Source organism: Aptenodytes forsteri, unplaced genomic scaffold (assembly GCF_000699145.1).
Source record: "Aptenodytes forsteri isolate BGI_AS27 unplaced genomic scaffold, ASM69914v1 Scaffold82, whole genome shotgun sequence".
NCBI classification, from domain to species: Eukaryota; Metazoa; Chordata; class Aves; order Sphenisciformes; family Spheniscidae; genus Aptenodytes; species Aptenodytes forsteri.
In genome coordinates this window covers 9,884,255-9,898,287 of record NW_008795490.1, presented here as the reverse complement: position 1 = coordinate 9,898,287, position 14,033 = coordinate 9,884,255, and positions in this window count along the sequence as shown.

Below are 14,033 nucleotides of genomic sequence, written 5' to 3'. Positions count from 1 at the left end.
TCTTTTTTGTATTTTTCTTTTCATTAAAAAAAAAAAAAAAAAAAAAAAAAAAAAAAAAAAAAAAAAAAAAAAAAAAAAAAAAAAAAAAAAAAAAAAAAAAAAAAAAAAAAAAAAAAAAAAAAAAAAAAAAAAAATACTTCAACTGACTTCTAGATCAGTCTCACTCAATGAAGGGGAAAAAAAAAAAGCATTGTAGTCAGACTGTTAAGAAAAATCCTCTTAACTACCATAGTAGCTGAGGAATTTTCTATGGTCTCGTGTTTGTGAAAGATACATGGCCTTATCTATGCCATAAACAACCTCAGTTCAGATAGTCTTCAGAAAACTTTACTTAAGCTTCCATCATTTCAATGAGATTGTATTCTCAGACACTACTGCACTGCACCAAAGCGATTGTCCCTTTCTCCTCTGCCCCCAGAAAAATTAATTGCATTCAGGTATAGCATTGTTGTAAACCCCCAGTACATCAAATCTGTATAGCTGTTTTCCAAAAGAACTAGCAGATATGGCCATATAATCATGTTTGGACATGAATACCTTGGAGAGGCCAACAAAAAAAGAGCTATTTAAGTTGGTGTTTGAGAAAGATAGTATTTACTCATAAAGATGCAAGGGGAGATATAATAGAATTTTTCTCAATTACAGGGAATATTGACTTGATTAGACAAAGTCTTCATGATCATAAGGTGACTAATATGTTTAAAGGAATATAAAAAGCATAAGTTTTAGTAAAGGATGTTTTACTCTACTAATTCAGTGGACATGTATCTTCAGAGAAAGAGACTGAAACCCAGTGAGGTGGGAAGGTGGAAATCACTATGAGAACACAAAGCATCCTGAGAATGATGTTTTTCTTCTCCTCTACTGTTTTGTAAGCTGTAAGCAGTAGACATTCTTCTTCCTCCCTCTTCTAAATGGGATTCACACATTAGAAGTACCATAACAAGCAAAGAGAGAGAGTTGTAGTAGAATAAAATTATTTCTAACTATAGGACATAAATGTCTGTTTAACCACCTGATGGTGGGGGTGGGAGCATCACCACTTTGCAGCTTTTTAGGTGTATCTTTCCTTCTCCTGACAGATTTAGGACAATTATTAGGACATTAAGCAAGCAGTGTAATGTACTGCTTAGAAGCACTTAAGTACATACAAAAGGATATAATTTCCGTTGTTTTGTCCTTTTACTAAGAAATGGAAGCCATTTTCCATCTAGTTCAAAGAATTTTTTTAAAATGTTCTGAAGTTTACTTAAACAAACCCGGTGTCTAGTGGCATAAAAAGCTCTTGACACAGGTACATTGTTGAGCTGTTTCTGAGGAGCTTCCAGAATATAGGTCCAACGGGAAAGCTTAGGTACAAATCAAGTTCTGTTACAGCTACAATAAAACCAAGACCTTGTCTGTAATTAGAGTCTACAGGGTCCATTACAAGTCTGCTCTTACCGAGTTAAAACTTCCCAACTTTGAAAAGCCGCTCTTAAAATGGACAGGTTGTGGGGTTTTTTGGTGCACTGAACCTACTTGCTAGATTTCAATCACCTTGTCTCATGAAACAATGCTTGAAACAGGTTCAGGGTGGCTTCAGAAATGCTTCTGTACTCATGAGCCAAACCCGTTACACAAGATTGGGTCTGGGCCAGTTTGCCTCAGGTGCTCTAGACAAAAGTGCGCTGAAAAGTTAGGCTCTGGCAGCAAATGCCTGGCAGCCAGATTCTCTGGGGTCTGTAATGCAAAATGCTACCATTTGATTTCCCATAGAGGAAGCCAAACCGTACCCGATACAGCCAACCCAACAGCACCAGTGCTCGGAGGACATTTCTGTACTGGGATTTCTCCCCAGGATGCCAGCAGAATGCTAGATGCACAGAATAGAAAAACGTCTATGCAGATAAGGTAGATTTTTGTCTTGTCAGCCCTATTAGCCACTTTACAGAAAGCCCCTGTAAATTATTCTTCTTTCTTATTGGGCCAGTGCAGCTAAGAGATTATGAAGTTTTAAAACTGAGTTAGGTTTTTCGTATAAGGAAAGAAGCAGAAAACTGCTAAATGCAGGAGCTTAAAACGCTTTTATGCCCCACAAATACAATTCATTTGATTAAAACCTAGTTTCTTTGAATGCAGATTTCATACCATCAAAGAGGCAAATTCTGTATAAATAACAACAATAAAAGAAAGTGGTGACAAATGAAACTTTTAGGCTGGTTAAAATAATGCATACATATGCATTTTCATTAAGTAAAGATTTTTACCTACCTTTGGGTTTTTAAGGGTCAACATTCCGGCCACCAGCCAAAAGAAGAAAAAAAGGACTATTGAAAATGTGTACCTTTGAAATACAGAAACAGAGAGAGGAGTAGCTGAGATAAAGTAGAGTCTATGGAGGAAAAAAACCCACATGATCTGCAGTTCTATCTAACCTAATCTACAACATGGGTCAATTATTTTTGTATTAACTATTGGTTTTCATGAAGAAAATCAAAGTGTCCCCGAATGATCAGTGAGAAGGCTGCTACCACAGTAAATGAGATAAGCCCATTTTCACACTGCATAGCTATCTCACCAGCTTTTCCAATCTGTGGTTAAAATTTCTATTAAAAGTTTCCAACAAAACAGAGGCAGAATGCATACTAGCCCTTCCAAATAGACTCTCCTCAGAAAGGACAAATGCTCAAGTAGTTATAATTTTATTTTCAGGTATCAGTTAGGGTACCAGCCATAATTTATAGCCTTATATTTTAAGTCACTCAGCTGAGTTGTCCATAAAGTACTCCCATTCCCCTCCTGATGCCACCATCCCCCACTCATGGCCCACAAAAATCAATACTTAAATTTGAATTAAGAACCTGCAAATCCAAAAAAAAAGCCACCCCAAAACACAAAACAAAAACCCAAGGCAAGCTTCATGCCATATTCATGGCATGTATCCAAATTACTTTGATTGGTGCAAACTATTGTTCTGTTACTTGTTTCTATAATCCATCCAATATTTTAGGTACATAAACTTTAAGTGCAGAACATAAGTTTGACTTGGATGTAAAATATATTCTGCTTATCTTTGAATTCAAGATTGTATATGTCATGTTTATTGTAAAGCATTTTATATATACATATTCACATATCTTATACAACTCTATGGGCCAAACACTGGTCCCACCAACTTCACTGGGACCAAGAATCAGCCCCCATATGTGCGTATATATGCCATATGCATCATTCTGAAAGGAAGCACTAGATTGTGTGAAAATGCTGTGACTGCTATGCAGTGATGCCAAGAGACTTAACTGTATCTTTTTTAACATACTGCTGTAAGTATTCATCATGTCAAAGAATGACAACTAATAAAAAAAAAAAAAAGAAGAATGAAGCGTCCAAAGTTCTTTGGTAGAGCCAGTTGATTGAAAGCATCTCCTTAGTTTGCAGAAGACATTCTGGTTTGACAAGGCAGCAAAAGTCCTGCTGTATCCATCCTCCCACTGCCTCTCCTTCCTACCAACAAAATAATCACTTTCCTAGTGCACTGTTTCTGAGAAGAACTTTTCTCTAAATTTACCCTTGGTGCTGCTGTAGGAACTTAAATGGAGTTACCAGCAAGGAAAGTCTTTCCATATCTTTCTCCTAAGCATATAGTAGAAGGAATTTAAAACCCCAGGGAGAATGTTTCCCTGTTTAAGTATTTAAAGAAGAGGGAGCTGTCTTACACTATTGTTTCAGTTCCAGTAACTAGTTCTTGGTGTCACTGGTCAGTTTTAACCTCATTATTCTCATTTCTCAGTTGCAGACAATGTTTTTTTTTATAGATATATATGTGCAACATGACAGAGGCTTGTGAAGTTTAATTGAAAATATGGGAGATATTGACATTCTGCACCAATAAATATTTCTAAGTGAGAAATACCTGTCATCGCTGATGGACTTCTGCCGCTGCAGGGACTCCTCTTCTTGACTTTGATACATTTCTAAAGCCAGAATTTATTTGTACCTCAAAGTCTTCAGCAACAACACTCACATGGTTTCTGCAGAGCAAATGCTACAATCGAACTGAATGTAGGAGCTGGAAACAGATTTGGTTTCAGTGTTATTTAGCCAATATTTAAAATTCACTTTCTTAAAATAAACCACCCTTCAGAATCATAACAGAAAGTGTTTTCATGTGTCCCCTGGATGCAAGCTGAATTGCAGAATTGATTCTAGACTGAAGCCCCTAGAGATCTGTCCTATATATGGATGGAGTTGTGATGGTTTCTCCAGGAGAAGTTTTACATAGTTAGCATTGGAAAACCACTCACAATTTTCCACAGCGGATTTAGCAGTGTTATTTTCAAGAACAGCTAAGTCAATACATTTTCCTACTCCGCACAGGCACTGTCTGTATGGGTGCTGATGTTTAATGGTTCAAAACAAATAATTTAGACTAGCATGTTGGAATGAATCACTGAACTGAACAGCAAAAGAAAAATTAATAATACGGCGATTTTCTTTTCCTGGCCAAAGACTTAACTGCCGTTTTAAAGCTCAGGTGGAGAATCTGGGAAATACAACTATTCATTAAGAAAAGAAGCAATACAATATGCATGTGACAAACAATTATTTAGGTGACAGACACTCTTTTTCCCTAAAGGTGAGGAAGGCAGGGTCTCCGCTCCAATGTCCAACACAGTCCAACCTTCTCCAAGCTAACATGGGCGTAGTTACAAAATACACTGGTTTTAGCAACAGGGCAGGCTTATGGTGTTCCCACTCCTACACCTCTGATCTTTCCGTGATGTTGCATACACTACAGTCTCAAACAGCTATTTAGGGACAGACAGACAGAAGATGAACCACAGAATAGAGAAGAAAGGGCTTAAATTGGCTCTGCCACTAAAACCAATGGATCACCTTACTATATCCTGGGCTAGTTCGGGTCTCAGGAAGAGTTTTACTAAACATCATGCAACAGCTCCATCCATGACAATGGAATTTTGCTACCAGCAGCACCACTTCCTAAAAGCTACCTCGGGTGTCTACGCAGGGCCACGTAGACCTAAGCACCCAAGGAAGTCAGTATCACAACAGCAGATTAATTTCATGTCAGACAATTTTATGGTAATACACTTTAGAGAGAAGAGTTGAATCCTATACCCTACAGGGTTCTAAATATATTGTACTAGATTAGGAAGGGGACCTGGGTGTCAGAAGAAGTTGTAACTAAAATGGAGTATTAGAATTCATACAAATGGGGATAAAGAGGATTTGTACTATTATCTCCACCTCTCCTACCACCTGGAGATAAATTCTATGCCATCATTTTCATACTAATCACCCCTCTCTAGAAAGTGAAAGTACAAGAGTGGGAAGTGCAAAGAAGGGTGGCAAAAAGCAAGCTGAATCACGAAAAACCTCCAGAAAGGAGAGACAGGGGGGGGAAAAAAAAAAAAAATACTGTAGCTTCATTAGTACCACCTATAAAAAAATTAACATTTAGGCAGATTGAAAGCTTCAGTTTTCCCCAAATCAAAACATAGGTAAAACAAAGTAAAGCAATATATGTGGAAGTTGCTGCCACAAGAATACATTAACCTGTAACCACATAGCAAAACTTAAAAGAAGATTGAACATTTATATGAACGAAAATTCATGGTTACAAAACAAATAAATATTACTAAAATCATAATCTTGGAGAAAACATACTTTAAGACTTTAAATCAACCTTTAGTTTAGAATGATGCTTTTATGACCTACTTGTGCAGGTCAGCAGCTGTTAACATTCCAAATCCAGAGTTTTCATTCGTATGTGCAGAGGACTCCTATGAGCTTAGCTCCTACGTAAGCATATTTATGAAAGAGATCTAGCTACCAAAAAGAAAAAAATCTAGAGCTACACCTACACACGTATTTGATGCCCAGCCTCATTTCTATAGCAGGACCTACCAACATCTGGAGACAAACTCGGGGCTAGTCACTTCGGGACATTGCCACTGCCCTCCATGGTACCTATGCACAACACATTTCCCCTCAATGTATCAAAGAAGTCAACGCCACCATTCTACCATTACTGCAAGAAACATGAAGGAGCGGCCATTCACACTATGTGCTTTGAAGTAGCTTTTATCAGCACTAAGGCCTAATTAAATGCACGTACATGTGTACGCTAACTGCCCCGACTCCCACATTAAGGGAAACCTTCCTCAACAATGCTGCTGCCTGAAGACTGCCTATGTAAAGACAGATATTAAACTAAGAAACATGAATAAGTCGGTGGTGATGTTGGATGGGTACTTCAGCTACTCAAAACAGCTAAGTGACATTGGCACATTGTATGCTTTAAGTGCATAAAGGTGTGTACAAAAGTTCTAACATAGCAAATACACTTCCTACCTTTACCTTCATTGTAGCTACAAAGAGAATACACACAGAAATTATATTACCTGAAGGTATTAGTGAACTAAAGTGAAGAAACCTGGATAAGAAACTGTATAGTCGACTTCCTTCTGCACTCGATCCTCACAATTCCTCTGTGCTCGCTGTATCAGGAGTCCCGTCTGGAGATGACTAAAACTGATTATCAAGCCCCCATTTTTACCTTCTTAGATCTCTTCCCCACCCCCCACCCCCACGCACACCTAATTACGGTCAGCTTCTTGAAGACACCAATTAGTCACAAGCAAGACAAAAAATAATTTGCTTTGGGAAAGTACGGTATTTAGTATGTTCCCAGTCATACGTTATGTTCTTTTAAAGAGCGGAGTGACTTCCCCCTCACCCCCAAAAGAAAGAAGGAGTTCTTCCTTCTCTGAGATGCTCTGGATTGGGCTGGAAGAGAGAAAGGTCAGAGACTGCAGGGTATTTCATGTAAGAGAGCCATAGCAAGAAGCTTACAGCTCACTTGGAGAACACAGCAAGTAAATAAAATTCTTGCGAGGCTTCGCGGTCCCCTAGACATGAGAGGGGCCTAAGAGATTTTGCTGCAACTCAGAAAGGTACTGAGTTCAGTGCAAGCAAAGACTCGCATGCAAGGGCACAACCCCCTTTTTATTTTCTGTCTTCCTTGGTCCTTTCTGAGTTCTCCCTAGTTAAAACTATGGAGGTTTTATTGTAATAAAACTTGGCTTTTTGATTTCAAGAGAAACATTTTCCTGAGGCTCAGGTCAGCTTCAATTCCTGTCACACTTTTTATTAAGCACATTTTACAACAGTATGAAACCTAATTTAAAAAAAAAAAAAAAAAATTAAGAGATTATTGTATACATTTCAGTTTCCCAGTTTTAAGGATTCATAGTTAAAAATATTACTATTAATGTTTGCTTAGGAAGGAGTGTAGGAAAAGTGTCTGAACTTCAGCTGCCTTTTGCCAAATCCTCCATCTGCCCAAGACCTAAACATATCACAATATAACCTCACGTCACCAACAGCCTTCATTTTCTTCTGAACAGTTCCACTACTTAGGCCTACATGTTTGCAGGCTTTGAAATATAAACCGCTAACAAAATGATCTGGCATTTTGACTATTACAGCTCAACAGTCACACTGTACATGAAATGCTAGATAAAGGTGGAATTTATTTATTTGCACTGTGGTTACACTTTGGAGCGCTCTAGTTATAGATCAGGACCCCAAAGGGGCATCAATACTGCTCCCCAACCACAAGTCTTCACAACAGAAATAACTGAATAACAGATTCATGTTACTTCAAAGCTCAAGAAGAAAGCCACCACCGATCCTGTAGAGAGCTAGATGTGAAAGGACAGCATTTACTTTAATGATAAAGTAGCTAAACTTCTATGGTTTGTGGAAAAAGTTAACTGATCACCTCTAAGTACCTTAACAAAAACTGTACATTTTGCTGGGGTTTTTAAGGAAAGAGTTTACTCCTTCACCAATCCAACTGCAGTTCTTTCTGGTACCTCAGTGTCGTTAATTTAAAGGGAGAGCTTACATCATCACTCTTGAGTTACTTGACAGCTTCAAGTTTTGCCCGTGGGTGTTATATTGCTCTCAGGGACATCTTATATAATAATGCAGATGTCATTTTTCAGCTGGCACAGCACATCTTAAATTTTAGTGAGACCCATGATAGTATGGAGTCTTCTTAAAGCTCTGAATATCAGCACAGAGTTTGCACCTTCAGGAGTAGCACAGGCTCCTCCCTCTGTGAAACTAAAAGTACTTTTGAAACATAAAACAAGTATCTTTAGTAAGAGCTGATCTCTTTGTAAGACAACCTATGATAAATACATTAGAAAATGAACATACTTCAAAATTTCTCTGCAGAAAATAATGTAAGGGGGAGAGAAGGAAGGCGCCATTGTCAAAAGGAGCCAAGAAAAATCTCTTGGAAAGTTCACCTGATCCATGTATCTGAGACCTGAGCTTTTACATCTAATAAGCCTTGATCACCTAGATATCAGAAGCCATAGGGGTTTTTGGTTGGTTTGGTTTGTTTGTTTCACTCCGTAGTTGGTTCACTGTAGAACTAGCTTTGGGTTCTACTACAGGGAAGAAATAAAGAAGGGTCACCACTTCCTACTGTGGATATCATGCTCATTATTGAAATGCACTCTCACTTAAATGATTCTAGTTTTCACTTCCTGCTACTGGTTAGTATTATGTTTCTCTCTGTCAGGGAAAGAGCCTTTTAGCATTTTTTTTTTTCCCCTCCTTCTTCATGCATTCACAGACAAATCAGGTCACTGCAAACAGATGTTCTGTTTCTGAAAGAATACAGTAGCAAAACCTATAAATTTGAACAAAACTCCTTTATAGTTTTCCAACTGACCGTACTAGAACATACTCTCTTTCTGAAGACCTAACCTACTACGGCATTAGCATTATGGCTTTGTGGCATCATTCCCATCTTCATTATTTCTCTCAATGTAATTTCTGTTTTTAATTATCCACAAATTTTATCACTTCTTTACTAAAAATATGAAACTGCATTAACCTAGAACCATTCTCTATAACCCTAGTAGAAATACTTCTTTTCAGTGATTACTATTATCTGCCAGTTAATCAGTTCTACATCCATTTAACATCTACTTCATGGATAATATGAATGTTATATTTTAATTTACACTATTCTATTACAGCTATTTTTGTCAAAGATGATTTAAAAGATATATTTTCCAATAAAGTCACATGAGATCACTTCCTGTTACCTAAGTATTTCCAAATCTGCGATAGGATCCCAACATACAGATTTTTTTGCCTAGAATTGATACATGCTAATTGACCTATAGTCACCTGGTTTACCCCACTTTTCCTAAAAAGAAAACTTAGATGCCACAATAATTTTCTGAATTTCTGTATTACTACGAGGTTTATTCAAAGTGAACATAAAAGGCCAGATAATGTCCTTCAGCCAGCTTCTTTAGAATTTGCAGATTCAAATTGCTTAACCACCTGCAGTTTAAAGGTTTTTTCTAGCAAGCAGAGTTTAACTTATTCCTCCATTAGAAAATTACTTTAGTAGTAATTAGTGATCCTGCTTTTTTTGAAGTAAATACTTTTCACTTTTCCTAAAATCTATGCAATTCGTGAGACTTCAATTCTTGTTTAAGCAACGGAACGGCAACAACTTCCAAATGAAAGTGCCCGTGACCATTACCAGGTGTGATGTCCATGATCCTCAACTCTTATCAGCTCAACTATTCACGATTATTGTGCTCAGTCAAGGTCTGGCCACATACCATTTTCTTCAAAGCTAATGGGATTTTACTGTAAGGGAGATCTGTATGCTGGAGAATGAGAAAGGACTTAGTCCTATGATCAAGATGCAACAACCTTTCTTCATGGCTTTTATTATGCTAGAGAGGAGGAAAAGAGGAGTACAGGGAAGAAAAAGATTGTCTGCGAGTTTGTATGGATGCGTAGAAATAGCACAAGTTTCTGTGGGTTCCCCAGGCAACTACTAGCTTAGAGGACTGTTAACATGCTCTTCTCCTAGCAACAGCACCAAGAGCTTACAAAGCATGAAGCGGGATCTCCCGAATTCTGATTATTTTGCTTACCTTATGTTAATATTTCTTTCTTTTATTTGTGACCTCAAAATTCTAACTCAACATCAAAAACCACGATATCAGTGACAAACTCGGTTATAGAGCAGATAATTTGGTAGAGATCAGTCTCACCAGCAGCCTCATTGTTCTAACATACTAAATACAAAGTATACTTTTCAAATCTTAAAGAAAAGGCTGTGCCACTACTGAGAAATAATAAAGGGGCTGAAGATTTGCTAGAAGATTGGGGAAGAAAAAAAAAAAGACCCTGCAGAAACATAACAAGTAAAACCTTAATATAAGTCATACACACGCAGACAGTGCATATGAGAAGAACAGAAGACAACAGAAGCAAACACAACCAGATGAAAAACATTTGAGTGGTTAGATGGGCAGATGAGGCAGGGGTTGCTGGTAAAGCAAATCTCACCTGAGTCAAATCAAAGTACAACTTCAAACTAGCTATTTTTACTACCACAAAATACTGACTTTCAGATTACTTTCCCACTGTACATGCTGGTAAGGCAGCTCCTAACTTAACAAATTAAAAACAAGAACATTGAGCTTGACCTCTATTCAGAAACACTTCCTCACAAGTAAGGAAAGAACATAACAAAAACAGCCTGGCTTATCAAGCCTGCCCCAGTAGACGACAGTCAAACATGGTATGTAAGTCAAGCAACACACCTACTTGAAAAAGTGTAATGGAAAAAGATGACTAAAATACCAGCCAGACAAAATTAACTATGAAACAACAGAATACACATACATAAAACCAGTATTCTAAAGGACAATAGACCCCCTCACTTCAGTAGTAGAACACACAACCAGCCTCGCTGATCCATACTGCTATTTTGGAACTTTTAACAGATTCCTACAGCTCTCACTATCAAAAAACAAGACGAATACTCACAGGCTGTAAACTATAAGGTGACAATGCATTAAACAACCGTGAGGCAACAATAACACATGAAGAAACTAAAACTAAGCTTAGAGTTTCTTCCTACCCCTCCTTATACCAGCAGTTGTTGCTCAGTGGCGACTGCCTCCCAACAAATACAGCTGCTGTGTTATGGCATAAGAACTAAAAAGTAAAACAGAGAAGCGGGAACAATCAATCTAGTTTAACTTTCCCCATTAAATAAAATGCAGAGTACTAAAAGAGGAAGCGCAAGTGGCAAGAACAGAAATCTTAGTACAAGTTCTCCACAGTTCAAGGTGATAGGATGGGTAAGATACTCCTTATTTAAAAATACGTAGCTAAATTCTGCCTTTAGTTCCACTCTAGCAACTCTAATGAAGCCAATAGCGATGCAGAAGCAATACTGAAGGTTGAACTTTGCCCACCCTTTGACTTTTAATCAGTAAGTAGCAGCATATTTTCACCTGTATAACCTAAAAGTTATTTACGCAAATCCCTGCAATTCCGTGGCAATGCTCATTATGTGTGTACTCCACCCACAAACAGACATTTTCTCCAATAGCCATTTTATGTGGGATATGAGAGGGTATTTCTTCAGGAAAAGACTACTGCCAGATGAAGCCCTTCTCTAACTCACCACATAAAATCTTCTGTCTATTCGCCTAGAAAATGAAGTAGCAGATTTATTTTGTAAGAGAATAAACTAGTCTGGTGTTGACTTTTTACTAATCCAAATACGCATAAATATAGTTCACCATGACACTAGTAAGTTAGAAGCATGTAACTCTACAATTTAGTGAATACCACTAAAAAGATAAAAATGTAAAGGGATTAAAATTTTGCTATTAGAACTATTACTGACAAAGCGGAAGTACTTTTAAATTTAAGACTTGCAACGTAGATGTGGTATAACACTGCTCTCTTGTGGTGAAATACACGCAGTTCATCAGAATGTATCAACTACGTACATCGATTATGTTCAAAATTTTCAAATATATTTTATTCTAAGACTTTTTTGCTGATCAGGAGTTTACCACAACCAGTGCCAACTCCACCCCTGCACACTGTGCTGCTACCTCTCTGTTACCTAAAGAGGGAATTTAGGCTCTTGCTTTTGGTTCTCTAACCCATTGAAATTAAATGCCTAAATGAGCCTTAAACAAAAGGTATGAATACTTCCACCCCAATAACACTCAAAATGAGAGTCTGAACACTCTGGCTCACATACATAAACAATCTGCTTTTAAAGCCTCCTTCAGCCTTCCAGGCAAATAGCCTGAATGACAATGTATGCAGAAATTAAAATGTAAAGAGGACTAGAAACATAGCTGGAACAAAAGCACCACATTGTTTTTCTTTCAACATATATATAAAAAAAAAAAAATCAAATTCCCATTACAGAAGGAGAGATCCTGCTGACAGAATTATTGGGGAAAATAATGAATATCAAAAGAAGGGCCTTTTGATTATTATAATTAGTTATTAGAACTAATTCTCTAAGTTAATTCGCTAAAGAATAGCGTGGAAACTAATGTCTAGCACAAACAAAAATGTCTCTCAGCTAAATAGATAAATAATGGCTAGATAAAACAGAGTAAAGTTATGATATTGCAAATGAAACTACTATTTCAATCTCCTAGTATAAAACATGACATTTGAATTTAAAGAAAAAGATCCCTTTAGTAACACAGAAGGTTTTAGAATCTTCGTTTTTTGCTGGGATGGCACGTTCAAATACCTATTGTAGGTGCTTCCATATACATCTGAATGAATTCGGATTCATATTCACAGTTAAGTGATTTTCAGTCACTTCTTTCTAGTTCTGTTAAATGCAGGCCAAGATCATTTATATGTAACTTAGTTTTGAGATGTCCTAATATAAATTATAACAGACATTTGGGTTAGTATCAGTTATCTTACAGAAGATAGCTATTTTATTAACACACACCCACAGATGGACAGGCAAAACATTTGTTTGCCGAATAATTAGAGATACAAAAAGCACATTGAAAACTGATGATAAATAGAAATTATTTCTGTCGGTGACTGGCATTAAAAAGAGAGAACGTATTTCTGAAGCATAAGAATTTGTAAGTAATCTGGGCAAATAATACAGAAATGGACAAAGTATTTCCCAAGTTGAAGGACAGCTGTCTTCTTTAGCCTTTACCCACAACATAATTTTAGAGATTGTTAAAACTATCACAGCAGTTAGACATCGGGCTCCTAAACAAAATGTTTCAAGGTGTAACTATGGAGCATGATGTGCATTGTTACAAACCACTGAAACATTTACAAACAGCAAGAGAGGAAAAAGCTTGTCAAAGACCCTTTCAGATTGTGCCTTTCACATTTGGCAAACTGCAAGAAACAAAAGCAGAATTATTTACACAGATACAAGCATTAATCCATGTCTTGTTTCTTTTTACATGTTATTCTTTCTCGCAACACATGCATTATTTTTGATGACTTTATAAGATCCTTCCTTTTCTTACAAAATCTCTTCTATACTTACTATCCAATACCTGTCCTTTTTTTGCTATACTGTCTATAGTAACTTCAGCTTCATACTTCACAAAGTATTTTGAAAAATAATGAAAAATTTCCCTCTTTATACATTGGTGATTTACAACAGGTATCCTATTCCTTCTAGTTAAGCTACATGCTTCCCGTCCAAATCTTTGAAATTAAATTGGACAATTTAAACTACACTGAGTTTCTCTGAGGGAAGCGCCCATATCTACCACTATGGAATTTACTTACTTCCAGTTGTTCAGAGGCAGAACTACATTTGTTAATCAAGGCCAGCACACCTGCTGATTAACCAGATGGTTCAAACGTGCTTTCTTGTAATAACTTCTCTCCTCTTCTTTTTAACCTATTTCTTTTATCCCCTGAGGATTAATACTCTCTCTTAATAATCCTTACACCTTGAAAAGAGAAAATCTTGAAGGAGATAGCGACCAAGAGAGTCTGACTATGCCAATACAGGAAGAAGTATTGAGACAAGAGCGGTTGGTGAAGTAACTGAATGGAATAGAACTGCAATATATATATTGTACAAAAAACATGATGCCGCATACAAGCAGTAAGGCAAGAAAGGAAAAAAATTAGTACATTTATTGAAGGAACACTAC